This window comes from Anguilla anguilla, chromosome 5 (genome assembly GCF_013347855.1).
Source record: "Anguilla anguilla isolate fAngAng1 chromosome 5, fAngAng1.pri, whole genome shotgun sequence".
Classification (NCBI taxonomy): domain Eukaryota; kingdom Metazoa; phylum Chordata; class Actinopteri; order Anguilliformes; family Anguillidae; genus Anguilla; species Anguilla anguilla.
In genome coordinates, this window is record NC_049205.1 from 34231350 (window position 1) to 34251599 (window position 20250).

At 39.2% G+C, this 20250-nt stretch overlaps 1 protein-coding gene and 12 non-coding genes across 13 annotated transcripts in view; all 13 read left to right on the plus strand.

The window, feature by feature from the left end:
• The window catches only part of fto (FTO alpha-ketoglutarate dependent dioxygenase), a 154825-nt gene that overhangs the window by 24535 nt on the left and 110040 nt on the right, over positions 1-20250 (plus strand). The gene's annotated exons all lie outside the window — the stretch shown is intronic.
• Positions 628-700, plus strand: trnam-cau. The gene has a single exon. It is a non-coding gene; the product is annotated as a tRNA-Met (tRNA).
• trnam-cau lies at positions 1914-1986 on the plus strand. The gene has a single exon. It is a non-coding gene; the product is annotated as a tRNA-Met (tRNA).
• Positions 3203-3275, plus strand: trnam-cau. The gene has a single exon. It is a non-coding gene; the product is annotated as a tRNA-Met (tRNA).
• On the plus strand, positions 5774-5846 carry trnam-cau. Its single transcript has one exon. It is a non-coding gene; the product is annotated as a tRNA-Met (tRNA).
• Positions 7057-7129, plus strand: trnam-cau. The gene has a single exon. It is a non-coding gene; the product is annotated as a tRNA-Met (tRNA).
• Positions 8346-8418, plus strand: trnam-cau. Its single transcript has one exon. It is a non-coding gene; the product is annotated as a tRNA-Met (tRNA).
• trnam-cau lies at positions 9633-9705 on the plus strand. The gene has a single exon. It is a non-coding gene; the product is annotated as a tRNA-Met (tRNA).
• Positions 10922-10994, plus strand: trnam-cau. The gene has a single exon. It is a non-coding gene; the product is annotated as a tRNA-Met (tRNA).
• Positions 13591-13663, plus strand: trnam-cau. The gene has a single exon. It is a non-coding gene; the product is annotated as a tRNA-Met (tRNA).
• Positions 17461-17533, plus strand: trnam-cau. Its single transcript has one exon. It is a non-coding gene; the product is annotated as a tRNA-Met (tRNA).
• On the plus strand, positions 18758-18830 carry trnam-cau. Its single transcript has one exon. It is a non-coding gene; the product is annotated as a tRNA-Met (tRNA).
• Positions 20046-20118, plus strand: trnam-cau. The gene has a single exon. It is a non-coding gene; the product is annotated as a tRNA-Met (tRNA).

A 20250-nucleotide genomic window follows, 5' to 3' on the forward strand; every position in this document is an offset into this window, starting at 1 on the left:
TCCACTTATTTTCCTTTGACTTTCACCTTCCTCATGCAGTTGAATTATCTTGAATGTAATCTCATCAGAAATATTTCCTTTAGCAATTTTATTTGCACATAAGAAAGAAATTTGCAAGGCTGCTGAGGTTTGTTTGGGCAGTTGTTTGTTTGAATGGTGGTCACTTTTGAAGGCAGAGGGTTCTATTGACACTTTTTGTAACAAATTTTGTTGGGAGGACACAGCTATAAATTGTTTGTTGATTGTAAAGAAGAACAACTTGATGTTGCAGTAGGATGCACAAAAGGAAGAGTGGACAAACACTGATCTGATATTAGGCTATATGTAGTGGTGGAGGCTTTGCTACAATTTTCGGGATAATATATATGTCCTGCAGTATTGTCTAACACTGATAACAAAATTGCACTGAATTGTTGATTTCACTGGAAATTGAATAAATGAATGGGTGGTCTCTGACTTTTGCACCGTACTGTTTAAGAGCACAAGCACTTTGGGGATCAGGTAACCTTTATTTAAATTTCTATTCTTATAGTAATTATTAATTAAAAAAAACTTGTCATTGCTGGCCAGAATTAAGTGTCGATTATCACAAAACGGGTAACCTCATTGAAGACCCCCTGGGCACCTGCCTCGTTGGCGCAGTAGGCAGCGCGTCAGTCTCATAATCTGAAGGTCGTGAGTTCGACCCTCACACGGGGCACGTGGCTTTTAGTCCGCTTGACCCTTCAGTATAGAATGCTTGTATTGCCATTGCAGATGAAAGTAAACTTGTTACAGGAGCGCACTATCACATTGTGTCTGCAGTTCACAGTTGGGCAGACGCTGAAATGAAAAAGTTAGTGAATACAATTGTGTGAGGGTTATGCGTCGTCTGCAAAACAGTGATGGGAACTTGGGTTCTTTTTGGTGAGGTGCACTTTTTGCCTTGTTTCGTTCAAAATATTTGTTTGTTTGGCTCGTTCATTCGCTCAGTTGCAAATTTTCTCCTCTTTTGTTAATTTTCTTTTCTCAGTAGTGGCTTTTTGATACCTACGAACCCTTTCAGACTCATAGCATTGAGTGTCTTCTCACAGTGGAAGGATTGGCCGAAACAACTGTGGATTTCTGTCCATCTGAAGCAAGAGTGGAGCTTGACATTATCCTATCTCTCAAAGATAAAAATCTTTAAGTACTTTCTTGTTGACGGTCATAGTTTCGGTGGTCTACCTGTTCTTTCACGGTTGTTAGGAGTTCCCATTTCTCTGTATCTTGTAAAAATCTTTTGAAATCCAGTTTTGGAAACTGTCGTTTTTTCCACTTATTTTCCTTTGACTTTCACCTTCCTCATGCAGTTGAATTAGGCTATCTTGAATCTCATCAGAAAAATTTCCTTCAGCAATTTTATTTGCACGTAAGAAAGAAATTTGCAAGGCTGCTGAGGTTTGTTTGGGCAGTTGTTTGTTTGAAAATGGTAGTCACTTTTGAAGGCAGAATGTTCTATTGACACTTTTTATAACACATTTCGTTGGGAGGACACAGCTGTAAATTGTTTGTTGATTGGAAAGAAGAAAGATTTGATGTTGCAGTAGGATGCACAACAGAAAGAGTGGACAAACACTGATCTGATTATGTAGTGGTGGAGGCTTTGCTACAATTTTCGGGATAATATATAGGCTATGTCCTGCAGTATTGTCTAACACTGATAACAAAATCGCACTGAATTGTTGATTTGACTGGAAATTGAATAAATGGGTGGTCTCTGACTTTTGCACCGTACTGTTTAAGAGCCCAAGCACTTTGGGGATCAGGTAACCTTTATTTAAATTTCTATTCTTATAGTAATTATTAATTAAAAATAACTTGTCATTGCTAGCCAGAATTAAGTGTCTATTATCACAAAACGGGTAACCTCACTGAAGGCACCCTGGGCACCTGCCTCGTTGGCGCAGTAGGCAGCGCGTCAGTCTCATAATCTGAAGGTCGTGAGTTCGACCCTCACACGGGGCACGTGGCTTTTAGTCCGTTTGACCCTTCAGTATAGAATGCTTGTATTGCCATTGCAGCTGAAAGTAAACTTGTTACAGGAGCGCACTATCACATTGTTTCTGCAGTTCACAGTTGGGCAGACGCTGAAATGAAAAAGTTAGTGAATACAATTGTGTGAGGCTTATGCGTTGTCTGCAAAACAGTGATGGGAACTTGGGTTCTTTTTGGTGAGGTGCACTTTTTGCCTTGGTTCGTCCAAAAGATTTGTTTGTTTGGCTCGTTTATTCGTTCAGTTGCAGATTTTCTCCTCTTTTGTTAATTTTCTTTTCTCAGTAGTGGATTTTTGATACCTAGAAATCCTTTCAGACTCATAGCATTGAGTGTCTTCTCATAGTGGAAGGATTGGCCGAAACAACTGTGGATTTCTGTCCATCTGAAGCAAGAGTGGAGCTTGATATTTTCCTATCTGTCATAGATAAAAATCTTTAAGTACTGTCTTGTTGACGGTCATAGTTTCGGTGGTCTACCTGTTCTTTCACGGTTGTTAGGATTTCCCATTTCTCTGTATCTTGTAAAAATCTTTTGAACTCCAGTTTTGTAAACTGCCGTTTTTTCCACTTATTTTCCTTTGACTTTCACCTTCCTTATGCAGTTGAATTATCTTGAATGTAATCTCATCAGAAATATTTCCTTTAGCAATTTTATTTGCACGTAAGAAAGAAATTTGCAAGGCTGCTGAGGTTTGTTTGGGCAGTTGTTTGTTTGAATGGTAGTCACTTTTGAAGGCAGAAGGTTCTATTGACACTTTTTGTAACAAATTTTGTTGAGAGGACACAGCTATAAATTGTTTGTTGATTGGAAAGAAGAATGACTTGATGTTGCAGTAGGATGCACAAAAGAAAGAGTGGACAAACACTGATCTGATTATGTAGTGGTGGAGGCTTTGCTACAATTTTCGGGAAAATATATAGGCCTATGTCCTGCATTATTGTCTAACACTGATAACAAAACCGCACTGAATTGTTGATTTGACTGGAAATTGAATAAATGAATGGGTGGTCTCTGACTTTTGCACCGTACTGTTTAAGAGCCCAAGCACTTTGGGGATCAGGTAACCTTTATTTAAATTTCTATTCTTATAGTAATTATTAATTTAAAAAAACTTATCATTGCTGGCCAGAATTAAGTGTTTATTATCACAAAACGGGTAACCTCATTGAAGACATCCTGGGCACCTGCCTCGTTGGCGCAGTAGGCAGCGCGTCAGTCTCATAATCTGAAGGTCGTGAGTTCGACCCTCGCACGGGGCACGTGGCTTTTAGTCCGTTTGACCCTTCAGTATAGAATGCTTGTATTGCCATTGCAGATGAAAGTAAACTTGTTACAGGAGCGCACTATCACATTGTTTCTGCAGTTCACAGTTGGGCAGACGCTGAAATGAAAAAGTTAGTGAATACAATTGTGTGAGGCTTATGTGTCGTCTGCAAAACAGTGATGGGAACTTGGGTTCTTTTTGGTGAGGTGCACTTTTTGCCTTGGTTCGTTCAAAAGATTTGTTTGTTTGGCTCGTTCATTCGTTCAGTTGCAAATTTTCACCTCTTTTGTTCATTTTCTTTTCTCAGTAGTGGCTTTTTGATACCTACGAACCCTTTCAGACTCATAGCATTGAGTGTCTTCTCACAGTGGAAGGATTGGCCGAAACAACTGTGGATTTCTGTCCATCTGAAGCAAGAGTGGAGCTTGACATTATCCTATCTCTCAAAGATAAAAATCTTTAAGTACTGTCTTGTTGACGGTCATAGTTTCGGTGGTCTACCTGTTCTTTCACGGTTGTTAGGAGTTCCCATTTCTCTGTATCTTGTAAAAATCTTTTGAACTCCATTTTTGGAAACTGTCGTTTTTTCCACTTATTTTCCTTTGACTTTCACCTTCCTTATGCAGTTGAATTATCTTGAATGTAATCTCATTAGAAAAATTCCCTTTAGCAATTTTATTTGCACGTAAGAAAGAAATTTGCAAGGCTGCTGAGGTTTGTTTGGGCAGTTGTTTGTTTGAATGGTAGTCACTTTTGAAGGCAGAAGGTTCTATTGACACTTTTTGTAACAAATTTCGTTGGGAGGACACAGCTGTAAATTGATTGTTGATTGGAAAGAAGAAAGATTTGATGTTGCAGTAGGATGCACAAAAGAAAGAGTGGACAAACACTGATCTGATTATGTAGTGGTGGAGGCTTTGCTACAATTTTCGGGATAATATATATGTCCTGCAGTATTGTCTAACACTGATAACAAAATCACACTGAATTGTTGATTTGACTGGAGATTGAATAAATGAATGGGTGGTCTCTGACTTTTGCACCGTACTGTTTAAGAGCCCAAGCACTTTGGGGATCAGGTAACCTTTATTTAAATTTCTATTCTTATAGTAATTATTAATTTAAAAAAACTTGTCATAGCTGGCCCGAATTAAGTGTCTATTATCACAAAACGGGTAACCTCATTGACGACACCCTGGGCACCTGCCTTGTTGGCGCAGTAGGCAGCGCGTCAGTCTCATAATCTGAAGGTCGTGAGTTCGACCGTCACACGGGGCACGTGGCTTTTAGTCCGTTTGACCCTTCAGTATAGAATGCTTGTATTGCCATTGCAGATGAAAGTAAACTTGTTACAGGAGCGCACTATCACATTGTTTCTGCAGTTCACAGTTGGGCAGACGCTGAAATGAAAAAGTTAGTGAATACAATTGTGTGAGGGTTATGCGTCGTCTGCAAAACAGTGATGGCAACTTGGGTTGTTTTTGGTGAGGTGCACTTTTTGCCTTGGTTCGTTCAAAAGATTTGTTTGTTTGGCTCGTTCATTCGTTCAGTTGCAAATTTTCACCTCTTTTGTTCATTTTCTTTTCTCAGTAGTGGCTTTTTGATACCTACGAACCCTTTCAGACTCATAGCATTGAGTGTCTTCTCACAGTGGAAGGATTGGCCGAAACAACTGTGGATTTCTGTCCATCTGAAGCAAGAGTGGAGCTTGACATTATCCTATCTCTCAAAGATAAAAATCTTTAAGTACTGTCTTGTTGACGGTCATAGTTTCGGTGGTCTACCTGTTCTTTCACGGTTGTTAGGAGTTCCCATTTCTCTGTATCTTGTAAAAATCTTTTGAACTCCATTTTTGGAAACTGTCGTTTTTTCCACTTATTTTCCTTTGACTTTCACCTTCCTTATGCAGTTGAATTATCTTGAATGTAATCTCATTAGAAAAATTCCCTTTAGCAATTTTATTTGCACGTAAGAAAGAAATTTGCAAGGCTGCTGAGGTTTGTTTGGGCAGTTGTTTGTTTGAATGGTAGTCACTTTTGAAGGCAGAAGGTTCTATTGACACTTTTTGTAACAAATTTCGTTGGGAGGACACAGCTGTAAATTGATTGTTGATTGGAAAGAAGAAAGATTTGATGTTGCAGTAGGATGCACAAAAGAAAGAGTGGACAAACACTGATCTGATTATGTAGTGGTGGAGGCTTTGCTACAATTTTCGGGATAATATATAGCCTATGTCCTGCAGTATTGTCTAACACTGATAACAAAATCACACTGAATTGTTGATTTGACTGGAGATTGAATAAATGAATGGGTGGTCTCTGACTTTTGCACCGTACTGTTTAAGAGCCCAAGCACTTTGGGGATCAGGTAACCTTTATTTAAATTTCTATTCTTATAGTAATTATTAATTTAAAAAAACTTGTCATAGCTGGCCCGAATTAAGTGTCTATTATCACAAAACGGGTAACCTCATTGACGACACCCTGGGCACCTGCCTTGTTGGCGCAGTAGGCAGCGCGTCAGTCTCATAATCTGAAGGTCGTGAGTTCGACCCTCACACGGGGCACGTGGCTTTTAGTCCGTTTGACCCTTCAGTATAGAATGCTTGTATTGCCATTGCAGATGAAAGTAAACTTGTTACAGGAGCGCACTATCACATTGTTTCTGCAGTTCACAGTTGGGCAGACGCTGAAATGAAAAAGTTAGTGAATACAATTGTGTGAGGGTTATGCGTCGTCTGCAAAACAGTGATGGCAACTTGGGTTGTTTTTGGTGAGGTGCACTTTTTGCCTTGGTTCGTTCAAAAGATTTGTTTGTTTGGCTCGTTCATTCGTTCAGTTGCAGATTTTCTCCTCTTTTGTTCATTTTCTTTTCTCAGTAGTGGCTTTTTGATACCTACAAACCCTTTCAGACTTATAGCATTGAGTGTCTTCTCACAGTGGAAGGATTGGCCGAAACAACTGTGGATTTCTGTCCATCTGAAGCAAAAGTGGAGCTTGATATTTTCCTATCTGTCATAGATAAAAATCTTTAAGTACTGTCTTGTTGACGGTCATAGTTTCGGTGGTCTACCTGTTCTTTCACGGTTCTTAGGAGTTCCCATTTCTCTGTATCTGGTAAAAATCTTTTGAACTCCACTTTTGGAAACTGCCGTTTTTTCCACTTATTTTCCTTTGACTATCACCTTCCTTATGCAGTTGAATTATCTTGAATGTAATCTCATCAGAAAAATTTCCTTTAATAATTCCATTTGCACATAAGAAAGAAATTTGCAAGGCTGCTGAGGTTTGTTTGGGCAGTTGTTTCTTTAAATGGTAGTCACTTTTGAAGGCAGAAGGTTCTATTGACACTTTTTGTAACAAATTTTGTTGGGAGGACACAGCTATAAATTGTTTGTTGATTGTAAAGAAGAACAACTTGATGTTGCAGTAGGATGCACAAAAGAAAGAGTGGACAAACACTGATCTGATTATGTAGTGGTGGAGGCTTTGCTACAATTTTCGGGATAATATATATGTCCTGCAGTATTGTCTAACACTGATAACAAAATTGCACTGAATTGTTGATTTGACTGGAAATTGAATAAGTGAATGGGTCGTCTCTGGCTTTTGCACCGTACTGTTTAAGAGCCCAAGCACTTTGGGGATCAGGTAACCTTTATTTAAATTTCTATTCTTATAGTAATTATTAATTAAAAAAAACTTGTCATTGCTGGCCAGAATTAAGTGTCTATTATCACGAAACGGGTGACCTCATTGAAGACATTCTGGGCACCTGCCTCGTTGGCGCAGTAGGCAGCGCGTCAGTCTCATAATCTGAAGGTCGTGAGTTCGACCCTCACACGGGGCACATGGCTTTTAGTCCGCTTGACCCTTCAGTATAGAATGCTTGTATTGCCATTGCAGATGAAAGTAAACTTGTTACAGGAGCGCACTATCACATTGTTTCTGCAGTTCACAGTTGGGCAGACGCTGAAATGAAAAAGTTAGTGAATACAATTGTGTGAGGGTTATGCGTCGTCTGCAAAACAGTGATGGGAACTTGGGTTGTTTTTGGTGAGTTGCACTTTTTGCCTTGGTTCGTTCAAAAGATTTGTTTGTTTGGCTCGTTCATTTGTTCAGTTGCAAATTTTCTCCTCTTTTGTTAATTTTCTTTTCACAGTAGTGGCTTTTTGATACCTACGAACCCTTTCAGACTCATATCATTTAGTGTCTTCTCACAGTGGAAGGATTGGCCGAAACAACTGTGGATTTCTGTCCATCTGAAGCAAGAGTGGAGCTTGACATTATCCTATCTCTCAAAGATAAAAATCTTTAAGTACTGTCTTGTTGACGGTCATAGTTTCGGTGGTCTACCTGTTCTTTCACGGTTGTTAGGAGTTCCCATTTCTCTGTATCTTGTAAAAATCTTTTGAACTCCAGTTTTGGAAACTGTCGTTTTTTCCACTTATTTTCCTTTGACTTTCACCTGCCTCATGCAGTTGAATTATCTTGAATGTAATCTCATCCGAAATATTTCCTTTAGCAATTTTATTTGCACGTAAGAAAGAAATTTGCAAGGCTGCTGAGGTTTGTTTGGGCAGTTGTTTGTTTGAATGGTAGTCACTTTTGAAGGCAGATGGTTCCATTGACTCTTTTTGTAACAAATTTTGTTCGGAGGACACAGCTATAAATTGTTTGTTGATTGGAAAGAAGAACGACTTGATGTTGCAGTAGGATGCACAAAAGAAAGAGTGGACAAACACTGATCTGATTATGTAGTAGTGGAGGCTTTGCTACAATTTTCGGGAAAATATAGGCTATATGTCCTGCTTTATTGTCTAACAATGATAACAAAATCGCACTGAATTGTTGATTTGCCTGGAAATTGAATAAATGAATGGGTGGTCTCTGACTTTTGCACCATACTGTTTAAGAGCCCAAGCACTTTGGGGATCAGGTAACCTTTATTTAAATTTCTATTCTTATAGTAATTATTAATTTAAAAAAAACTTGTCAGTGCTGGCCAGAATTAAGTGTCTATTATCACGAAACGGGTAACCTCATTGAAGGCACCCTGGGCACCTGCCTCGTTGGCGCAGTAGGCAGCGCGTCAGTCTCATAATCTGAAGGTCGTGAGTTCGACCCTCACACGGGGCACGTGGCTTTTAGTCCGTTTGACCTTTCAGTATAGAATGCTTGTATTGCCATTGCAGATGAAAGTAAACTTGTTACAGGAGCGCACTATCACATTGTTTCAGCAGTTCACAGTTGGGCAGACACTGAAATGAAAAAGTTAGTGAATACAATTGTGTGAGGGTTATGTGTCGTCTGCAAAACAGTGATGGGAACTTGAGTTCTTTTTGGTGAGGTGCACTTTTTGCCTTGGTTCGTTCAAAAGATTTGTTTGTTTGGCTCGTTCATTCGTTCAGTTGCAAATTTTCTCCTCTTTTGTTAATTTTCTTTTCTCAGTAGTGGCTTGTTGATACCTACGAACCCTTTCAGACTCATAGCATTGAGTGTCTTCTCACAGTGGAAGGATTGGCCGAAACAACTGGGCATTTCTGTCCATCTGAAGCAAGAGTGGAGCTTGATATTTTCCTATCTGTCATAAATAAAAATCTTTGAGTACTGTCTTGTTGACGGTCATAGTTTCGGTGGTCTACCTGTTCTTTCACGGTTGTTAGGAGTTCCCATTTCTCTGTATCTTGTAAAAATCTTTTGAACTCCAGTTTTGGAAACTGTCGTTTTTTCCACTTATTTTCCTTTCACTTTCACCATCCTCATGCAGTTGAATTATCTTGAATGTAATCTCATCAGAAATATTTCCTTTAGCAATTTTATTTGCACGTAAGAAAGAAATTTGTAAGGCTGCTGAGGTTTGTTTGGTTGGTTGTTTGTTTGAATGGTAGTCACTTTTGAAGGCAGAAGGTTCTATTGACACTTTTTGTAACAAATTTTTTGGGAGGACACAGCTATAAATTGTTTGTTGATTGGAAAGAAGAACGACTTGATGTTGCAGTAGGATGCACAAAAGAAAGAGTGGACAAACACTGATCTGATTATGTAATGGTGGAGGCTTTGCTACGATTTTCGGGAAAATATAAATGTCCTGCATTATTGTCTAACACTGATAACAAAATCGCACTGAATTGTTGATTTGACTGGAAATTGAAAAAATTAATGGGTGGTCTCTGACTTTTGCACCGTACTGTTTAAGAGCCCAAGCACTTTGGGGATCAGGTAGGCTAACCTTTATTTAAATTTCTATTCTCATAGTAATTATTAATTTTTAAAAACTTGTCATTGCTGGCCAGAATTAAGTGTCTATTTTCACAAAACGGGTGACCTCATTGAAGGCACCCCGGGCACCTGCCTCGTTGGCGCAGTAGGCAGCGCGTCAGTCTCATAATCTGAAGGTCGTGAGTTCGACCCTCACACGGGGCACGTGGCTTTTAGTCCGTTTGACCCTTCAGTATAGAATGCTTGTATTGCCATTGCAGATGAAAGTAAACTTGTTACAGGAGCGCACTATCACATTGTTTCTGCAGTTCACAGTTGGGCAGACGCTGAAATGAAAAAGTTAGTGAATACAATTGTGTGCGGGTTATGCGTCGTCTGCAAAACAGTGATGGGAACTTGGGTTGTTTTTGGTGAGTTGCACTTTTTGCCTTGGTTCGTTCAAAAGATTTGTTTGTTTGGCTCGTTCATTTGTTCAGTTGCAAATTTTCTCCTCTTTTGTTAATTTTCTTTTCACAGTAGTGGCTTTTTGATACCTACGAACCCTTTCAGACTCATATCATTTAGTGTCTTCTCACAGTGGAAGGATTGGCCGAAACAACTGTGGATTTCTGTCCATCTGAAGCAAGAGTGGAGCTTGACATTATCCTATCTCTCAAAGATAAAAATCTTTAAGTACTGTCTTGTTGACGGTCATAGTTTCGGTGGTCTACCTGTTCTTTCACGGTTGTTAGGAGTTCCCATTTCTCTGTATCTTGTAAAAATCTTTTGAACTCCAGTTTTGGAAACTGTCGTTTTTTCCACTTATTTTCCTTTGACTTTCACCTGCCTCATGCAGTTGAATTATCTTGAATGTAATCTCATCCGAAATATTTCCTTTAGCAATTTTATTTGCACGTAAGAAAGAAATTTGCACGGCTGCTGAGGTTTGTTTGGTTGGTTGTTTGTTTGAATGGTAGTCACTTTTGAATGCGGAAGGTTCTATTGACACTTTTTGTAACAAATTTTGTTCGGAGGACACAGCTATAAATTGATTGTTGATTGGAAAGAAGAACGACTTGATGTTGCAGTAGGATGCACAAAAGAAAGAGTGGACAAACACTGATCTGATTATGTAGTAGTGGAGGCTTTGCTACAATTTTCGGGAAAATATAGGCTATATGTCCTGCTTTATTGTCTAACAATGATAACAAAATCGCACTGAATTGTTGATTTGCCTGGAAATTGAATAAATGAATGGGTGGTCTCTGACTTTTGCACCATACTGTTTAAGAGCCCAAGCACTTTGGGGATCAGGTAACCTTTATTTAAATTTCTATTCTTATAGTAATTATTAATTAAAAAAAAACTTGTCAGTGCTGGCCAGAATTAAGTGTCTATTATCACAAAACGGGTGACCTCATTGAAGACCCCCTGGGCACCTGCCTCGTTGGCGCAGTAGGCAGCGCGTCAGTCTCATAATCTGAAGGTCGTGAGTTCGACCCTCACACGGGGCACGTGGCTTTTAGTCCGTTTGACCCTTCAGTATAGAATGCTTGTATTGCCATTGCAGATGAAAGTAAACTTGTTACAGGAGCGCACTATCACATTGTTTCAGCAGTTCACAGTTGGGCAGACACTGAAATGAAAAAGTTAGTGAATACAATTGTGTGAGGGTTATGTGTCGTCTGCAAAACAGTGATGGGAACTTGAGTTCTTTTTGGTGAGGTGCACTTTTTGCCTTGGTTCGTTCAAAAGATTTGTTTGTTTGGCTCGTTCATTCGTTCAGTTGCAAATTTTCTCCTCTTTTGTTAATTTTCTTTTCTCAGTAGTGGCTTGTTGATACCTACGAACCCTTTCAGACTCATAGCATTGAGTGTCTTCTCACAGTGGAAGGATTGGCCGAAACAACTGGGCATTTCTGTCCATCTGAAGCAAGAGTGGAGCTTGATATTTTCCTATCTGTCATAAATAAAAATCTTTGAGTACTGTCTTGTTGACGGTCATAGTTTCGGTGGTCTACCTGTTCTTTCACGGTTGTTAGGAGTTCCCATTTCTCTGTATCTTGTAAAAATCTTTTGAACTCCAGTTTTGGAAACTGTCGTTTTTTCCACTTATTTTCCTTTGACTTTCACCTTCCTCATGCAGTTGAATTATCTTGAATGTAATCTCATCAGAAAAATTTCCTTTAGCAATTTTATTTGCACGTAAGAAAAAAATTTGCAAGGCTGCTGAGGTTTGTTTGGGCAGTTGTTTGTTTGAATGGTAGTCACTTTTGAAGGCAGAAGGTTCTATTGACACTTTTTGTAACAAATTTTGTTGGGAGGTCACAGCTATACATTGTTTGTTGATTGGAAAGAAGAACGACTTGATGTTACAGTAGGATGCACAAAAGAAAGAGTAGACAAACACTGATCTGATTATGTAGTGGTGGAGGCTTTGCTACCATTCTCGGGAAAATATATAGGCTATGTCCTGCATTATTGTCTAACACTGATAACAAAATCGCACTGAATTGTTGATTGAATTTCTTTCTTACGTGCAAATAAAATTGCTAAAGGAAATATTTCTGATGAGATTACATTCAAGATAATTCAACTGCATGAGGCAGGTGAAAGGCAGGTGAGGCAGGTGAAAAAATTTGTGGTCTCTGACTTTTGCACCATACTGTTTAAGAGCCCAAGCACTTTGGGGATCAGGTAACCTTCATTTAAATTTCTATTTTTATAGTAATTAGGCTATTCATTTAAAAAAACTTGTCATTGCTGACCAGAATTAAGTGTCTATTATCACAAAACGGGTAACCTCATTGAAGGCACCCTGGGCACCCGCCTCGTTGGCGCAGTAGGCAGCGCGTCAGTCTCATAATCTGAAGGTCGTGAGTTCGACCCTGACACGGGGCACGTGGCTTTTAGTCCGTTTGACCCTTCAGTATAGAATGCTTGTATTGCCATTGCAGATGAAAGTAAACTTGTTACAGGAGCGCACTATCACATTGTTTCAGCAGTTCACAGTTGGGCAGACACTGAAATGAAAAAGTTAGTGAATACAATTGTGTGAGGGTTATGTGTCGTCTGCAAAACAGTGATGGGAACTTGAGTTCTTTTTGGTGAGGTGCACTTTTTGCCTTGGTTCGTTCAAAAGATTTGTTTGTTTGGCTCGTTCATTCGTTCAGTTGCAAATTTTCTCCTCTTTTGTTCATTTTTTTTTCTCAGTAGTGGCTTTTTGATACCTACGAATCCTTTCAGACTCATAGCATTGAGTGTCTTCTCACAGTGGAAGGATTGGCCGAAACAACTGTGGATTTCTGTCCATCTGAAGCAAGAGTGGAGCTTGATATTTTCCTATCTGTCATAGATAAAAATCTTTAAGTACTGTCTTGTTGACGGTCATAGTTTCGGTGGTCTACCTGTTCTTTCACGGTTGTTAGGAGTTCCCATTTCTCTGTATCTTGTAAAAATCTTTTGAACTCCAGTTTTGGAAACTGCCGTTTTTTCCACTTATTTTCCTTTGACTTTCACCTTCCTCATGCAGTTGAATTATCTTGAATGTAATCTCATCAGAAATATTTCCTTTAGCAATTTTATTTGCACGTAAGAAAGAAATTTGCAAGGCTGCTGAGGTTTGTTTGGGCAGTTGTTTGTTTGAATGGTAGTCACTTTTGAAGGCAGAAGGTTCTATTGACACTTTTTGTAACAAATTTTGTTGGGAGGACACAGCTATAAATTGTTTGTTGATTGTAAAGAAGAACAACTTGATGTTGCAGTAGGATGCACAAAAGAAAGAGTGGACAAACACTGATCTGATTATGTAGTGGTGGTGGCTTTGCTACAATTTTCGGGAAAATATATATGTCCTGCATGATTGTCTAACACTGATAACAAAATTACACTGAATTGTTTATTTGACTGGAAATTGAATAAATGAATGGGTGGTCTCTGACTTTTGCACCGTACTGTTTAAGAGCACAAGCACTTTGGGGATCAGGTAACCTTTATTTAAATTTCTATTCTTATAGTAATTATTAATTTAAAAAAACTTGTCATTGCTGGCCAGAATTAAGTGTCCATTATCACAAAACGGGTGACCTCATTGAAGACACCCTGGGCACCTGCCTCGTTGGCGCAGTAGGCAGCGCGTCAGTCTCATAATCTGAAGGTCGTGAGTTCGACCCTCACACGGGGCACGTGGCTTTTAGTCCGTTTGACCCTTCAGTATAGAATGCTTGTGTTGCCATTGCAGATGAAAGTAAACTTGTTACAGGAGCGCACTATCACATTGTTTCTGCAGTTCACAGTTGGGCAGACGCTGAAATGAAAGAGTTAGTGAATACAATTGTGTGAGGTTTATGCGTCGTCTGCAAAACGGTGATGGGAACTTGGCTTCTTTTTGGTGAGGTGCACTTTTTGCCTTGGTTCGTTCAAAAGATTTGTTTGGCTTGTTCATTCGCTCAGTTGCAAATTTTCTCCTCTTTTGTTCATTTTCTTTTCTCAGTAGTGGCTTTTTGATACCTACGAACCCTTTCAGACTCAGCATTGAGTGTCTTCTCACAGTGGAAGGATTGGCCAAAACAACTGTGGATTTCTGTCCATCTGAAGCAAGAGTGGAGCTTGACATTATCCTATCTCTCAAAGATAAAAATCTTTAAGTACTGTCTTGTTGATGGTCATAGTTTTGGTAGTCTACCTGTTCTTTCACGGTTGTTAGGAGTTTCCATTTCTCTGTATCTTGTAAAAATCTTTTGAACTCCAGTTTTAGAAACTGTCGTTTTTTCTACTTATTTTCCTTTGACTTTCACCTTCCTCATGCAGTTGAATTATCTTGAATGTAATCTCATCAGAAATATTTCCTTTAGCAATTTTATTTGCACTTAAGAAAGAAATTTGCAAGGCTGCTGAGGTTTGTTTGGGCAGTTGTTTGTTTGAATGGCAGTCACTTTTGAAGGCAGAAGGTTCTATTGACACTTTTTGTAACAAATTTCGTTGGGAGGACACAGCTGTAAATTGATTGTTGATTGGAAAGAAGAAAGATTTGATGTTGCAATAGGATGCACAAAAGAAAGAGTGTACAAACACTGATCTGATTATGTAGTGGTGGAGGCTTTGCTACAATTCTCTGGAAAATATATAGGCTATGTCCTGCATTATTGTCTAACACTGATAACAAAATCGCACTGAATTGTTGATTTGACTGGAAATTGAATAAATGAATTTGTGGTCTCTGACTTTTGCACCGTACTGTTTAAGAGCCCAAGCACTTTGGGGATCAGGTAACCTTTATTTAAATTTCTATTCTTATAGTAATTATCAATTAAAAAAGACTTGTCATTGCTGGCCAGAATTAAGTGTCTATTATCACAAAACGGGTGACCTCATTGAAGACACCCTGGGCACCTACCTCGTTGGCGCAGTAGGCAGCGCGTCAGTCTCATAATCTGAAGGTCGTGAGTTCGACCCTCACACGGGGCACGTGGCTTTTAGTCCGTTTGACCCTTCAGTATAGAATGCTTGTATTGCCATTGCAGATGAAAGTAAACTTGTAACAGGAGCGCACTATCACATTGTTTCTGCAGTTCACAGTTGGGCAGACACTGAAATGAAAACGTTAGTGAATACAATTGTGTGAGGCTTATGCGTCGTCTGCAAAACAGTGATGGATTTGGGTTCTTTTTGGTGAGGTGCACTTTTTGCCTTGGTTCATTCAAAAGATTTGTTTGTTTGGCTCGTTCTTTCGTTCAGTTGCAAATTTTCTCCTCTTTTGTTAATTTTCTTTTCTCAGGAGTGGCTTTTTGATACCTACGAACCCTTTCAGGCTCATAGCACCGAGTGTCTTCTCACAGTGGAACGATTGGCCGAAACAACTGTGGATTTCTGTCCATCTGAAGCAAGAGTGGAGCTTGACATTATCCTATCTCTCAAAGATAAAAATCTTTAAGTACTGTCTTGTTGACGGTCTTAGTTTCGGTGGTCTACCTGTTCGGTCACGGTTGTTAGGAGTTCCCATTTCTCTGTATCTTGTAAAAATCTTTTGAACTCCAGTTTTGGAAACTGTCGTTTTTTCCACTTATTTTCCTTTGACTTTCACCTGCCTCATGCAGTTGAATTATCTTGAATGTAATCTCATCAGAAATATTTCCTTTAGCAATTTTATTTGCATGTAAGAAAGAAATTTGCAAGGCTGCTGAGATTTGTTTGGGCAGTTGTTTGTTTGAATGTTAGTCACTTTTGAAGGCAGAAGGTTCTATTGACACTTTTTGTAACAAATTTCGTTGGGAGGACACAGCTGTAAATTGATTGTTGATTGGAAAGAAGAACGATTTGATGTTGCAGTATGATGCACAAAAGAAAGAGTGGACAAACACTGATCTGATTATGTAGTGGTGGAGGCTTTGCTACGATTTTCAGGAAAATATATAGGCCTAGCCTATGTCCTGCATTATTGTCTAACACTGATAACAAAATCGCACTGAATTGTTGATTTGACTGGAAATTGAATAAATTAATGGGTGGTCTCTGACTTTTGCACCGTACTGTTTAAGAGCCCAAGCACTTTGGGGATCAGGTAACCTTTATTTAAATTTCTATTCTTATAGTAATTATTCATTTAAAAAAACTTGTCATTGCTGGCCAGAATTAAGTGTCTATTATCACAAAACGGGTAACCTCATTGAAGACACCCTGGACACCTGCCTCGTTGGCGCAGTAGGCAGCGCGTCAGTCTCATAATCTGAAGGTCGTGAGTTCGACCCTCAAACGGGGCACGTGGCTTTTAGTCCGTTTGACCCTTCAGTATAGAATGCTTGTATTGCCATTGCAGATGAAAGTAAACTTGTTACAGGAGCGCACTATCACATTGTTTCTGCAGTTCACAGTTGGGCAGACGCTGAAATGAAAAGGTTAGTGAATACAATTGTGTGAGGCTTATGTGTTGTCTGCAAAACAGTTATGGGAACTTGGGTTCGTTTTGGTGAGGTGCACTTTTTGCCTTGGTTCGTTCAAAAGATTTGTTTGTTTGGCTCGTTCATTCGTTCAGTTGCAAATTTTCTCCTCTTTTGTAAATTTTCGTATCTAAATAGTGGCTTTTTGATACCTACTAACCCTTTCAGACTCATAGCATTGAGTGTCTTCTCACAGTGGAAGGATTGGCCGAAACAACTGTGGGTTTATGTCCATCTGAAGCAAGAGTGGAGCTTGATATTTTCCTATCTGTCATAGATAAAAATCTTTAAGTACTGTCTTGTTGACGGTCATAGTTTCGGTGGTCTACCTGTTCTTTCACGGTTGTTAGGATTTCCCATTTCTCTGTATCTTGTAAAAATCTTTTGAACTCCAGTTTTGGAAACTGCCGTTTTTTCCACTCATTTTCCTTTGACTTTCACCTTCCTTATGCAGTTGAATTATCTTGAATGTTATCTCATCATAAAAATTTCCTTTAATAATTCTATTTGCACGTAAGAAAGAAATTTGCAAGGCTGCTGAGGTTTGTTTGGGCAGTTGTTTGTTTGAATGGTAGTCACTTTTGAAGGCAGAAGGTTCTATTGACACTATTTGTAACAAATTTCGTTGGGAGGACACAGCTGTAAATTGATTGTTGATTGGAAAGAAGAAAGATTTGATGTTGCAATAGGATGCACAAAAGATAGAGTGGACAAACACTGATCTGATATTATATGTAGTGGTGGAGGCTTTGCTACAATTTTCGGGATAATATAGGCTATAGCCTATGTCCTGCAGTATTGTCTAACACTGATAACAAAATTGCACTGAATTGTTGATTTGACTGGAAATTGAATAAATGAATGGGTGGTCTCTGACATTTGCACCGTACTGTTTAAGAGCCCAAGCACTTTGGGGATCAGGTAACCTTTATTTAAATTTCTATTCTTATAGTAATTATTAATTTAAAAAAACTTGTCATTGCTGGCCAGAATTAAGTGTCTATTATCACAAAACGGGTGACCTCATTAAGGCACCCTGGGCACCTGCCTCGTTGGCGCAGTAGGCAGCGCGTCAGTCTCATAATCTGAAGGTCGTGAGTTCGACCCTCACACGGGGCACGTGGCTTTTAGTCCGCTTGACCCTTCAGTATAGAATGCTTGTATTGCCATTGCAGATGAAAGTAAACTTGTTACAGGAGCACACTATCACATTGTTTCTGCAGTTCACAGTTGGGCAGATGCTGAAATGAAAAAGTTAGTGAATACAATTGTGTGAGGGTTATGCGTCGTCTGCAAAACAGTGATGGGAACTTGGCTTCTTTTTGGTGAGGTGCACTTTTTACCTTGGTTCGTTCAACAGATTTGTTTGTTTGGCTCGTTCATTCGCTCAGTTGCAAATTTTCTCCTCTTTTGTTAATTTTCATTTCTCAGTAGTGGCTTTTTGATACCTACGAACCCTTTCATACTCATAGCTTTGAGTGTCTTCTCACAGTGGAACGATTGGCCGAAACAACTGTGGATTTCTGTCCATCTGAAGCAAGAGTGGAGCTTGACATTATCCTATCTCTCAAAGATAAAAATCTTTAAGTACTGTCTTGTTGATGGTCATAGTTTCGGTGGTCTACCTGTTCTTTCACGGTTGTTAGGAGTTTCCATTTCTCTGTATCTTGTAAAAATCTTTTGAACTCCAGTTTTAGAAACTGCCGTTTTCTCCACTTATTTTCCTTTGACTTTCACCTTCCTCATGCAGTTGAATTATCTTGAATGTAATCTCATCAGAAATATTTCCTTTAGCAATTTTATTTGCACGTAAGAAAGAAATTTGCAAGGCTGCTGAGGTTTGTTTGGGCAGTTGTTTGTTTGAATGGTACTCACTTTTGAAGGCAGAAGGTTCTATTGACACTTTTTGTAACAAATTTTGTTGGGAGGACACGGCTGTAAATTGATTGTTGATTGGAAAGAAGAACGATTTGATGTTGCAGTAGGATGCACAAAAGAAAGAGTGGACAAACACTGATCTGATTATGTAGTGGTGGAGGCTTTGCTACAATTTTCGAGAAAATATATAGGCTATGTCCTGCATTATTGTCTAACACTGATAACAAAATCACACTGAATTGTTGATTTGACTGGAATTTGAATAAATGAATGGGTGGTCTCTGACTCTTGCACCGTACTGTTTAAGAGCCCAAGCACTTTGGGGATCAGCTAACCTTTATTTAAATTTCTATTCTTATAGTAATTATTAATTTAAAAAAACTTGTCATTGCTGGCCAGAATTAAGTGTCTATTCTCACAAAACGGGTGACCTCATTGAAGGCACCCTGGGCACCCTGGGCACCTGCCTCGTTGGCGCAGTAGGCAGCGCGTCAGTCTCATAATCTGAAGGTCGTGAGTTCGACCCTCACACGGGGCACATGGCTTTTAGTCCGTTTGACCCTTCAGTATAGAATGCTTGTATTGCCATTGCAGATGAAAGTAAACTTGTTACAGGAGCGCACTATCACATTGTTTCTGCAGTTCACAGTTGGGCAGACACTGAAATGAAGAAGTTAGTGAATACAATTGTGTGAGGATTATGCGTCGTCTGCAAAACAGTGATGGGAACTTTGGTTCTTTTTGGTGAGGTGCACTTTTTGCCTTGGTTTGTTCAAAAGATTTGTTTGTTTGGCTCGTTCATTCGTTCAGTTGCAGATTTTCTCCTCTTTTGTTAATTTTCTTTTCTCAGTAGTGGCTTTTTGATACCTACGAACCCTTTCAGACTCATAGCACTGAGTGTCTTCTCACAGTGGAAGGATTGGCCGAAACAACTGTGGATTTCTGTCCATCTGAAGCAAGAGTGGAGCTTGACATTATCCTGTCTCTCAAAGATAAAAATCTTTAAGTGCTGTCTTGTTGATGGTCATAGTTTCGGTGGTCTACCTGTTCTTTCACGGTTGTTAGGAGTTTCCATTTCTCTGTATCTTGTAAAAATCTTTTGAACTCCAGTTTTAGAAACTGCCGTTTTTTCCACTTATTTTCCTTTGACTTTCACCTTCCTCATGCAGTTGAATTATCTTGAATGTAATGTCATCAGAAATATTTCCTTTAGCAATTTTATTTGCACGTAAGAAAGAAATTTGCAAGGCTGCTGAGGTTTGTTTGGGCAGTTGTTTGTTTGAATGGTAGTCACTTTTGAAGGCAGAAGGTTCTATTGACACTTTTTGTAACAAATTTCGTTGGGAGGACACAGCTGTAAATTGATTGTTGATTGGAAAGAAGAAAGATTTGATGTTGCAGTAGGATGCACAAAAGAAAGAGTGGACAAACACTGATCTGATTATGTAGTGGTGGAGGCTTTGCTACAATTTTCGAGAAAATATATAGGCTATGTCCTGCATTATTGTCTAACACTGATAACAAAATCACACTGAATTGTTGATTTGACTGGAAATTGAATAAATGAATGGGTGGTCTCTGACTCTTGCACCGTACTGTTTAAGAGCCCAAGCACTTTGGGGATCAGCTAACCTTTATTTAAATTTCTATTCTTATAGTAATTATTAATTTAAAAAAACTTGTCATTGCTGGCCAGAATTAAGTGTCTATTGTCACAAAACGGGTAACCTCATTGAAGACACCCTGGGCACCTGCCTCGTTGGCGCAGTAGGCAGCGCGTCAGTCTCATAATCTGAAGGTCGTGAGTTCGACCCTCACACGGGGCACGTGGCTTTTAGTCCGTTTGACCCTTCAGTATAGAATGCTTGTATTGCCATTGCAGATGAAAGTAAACTTGTTACAGGAGCGCACTATCACATTGTTTCTGCAGTTCACAGTTGGGCAGATGCTGAAATGAA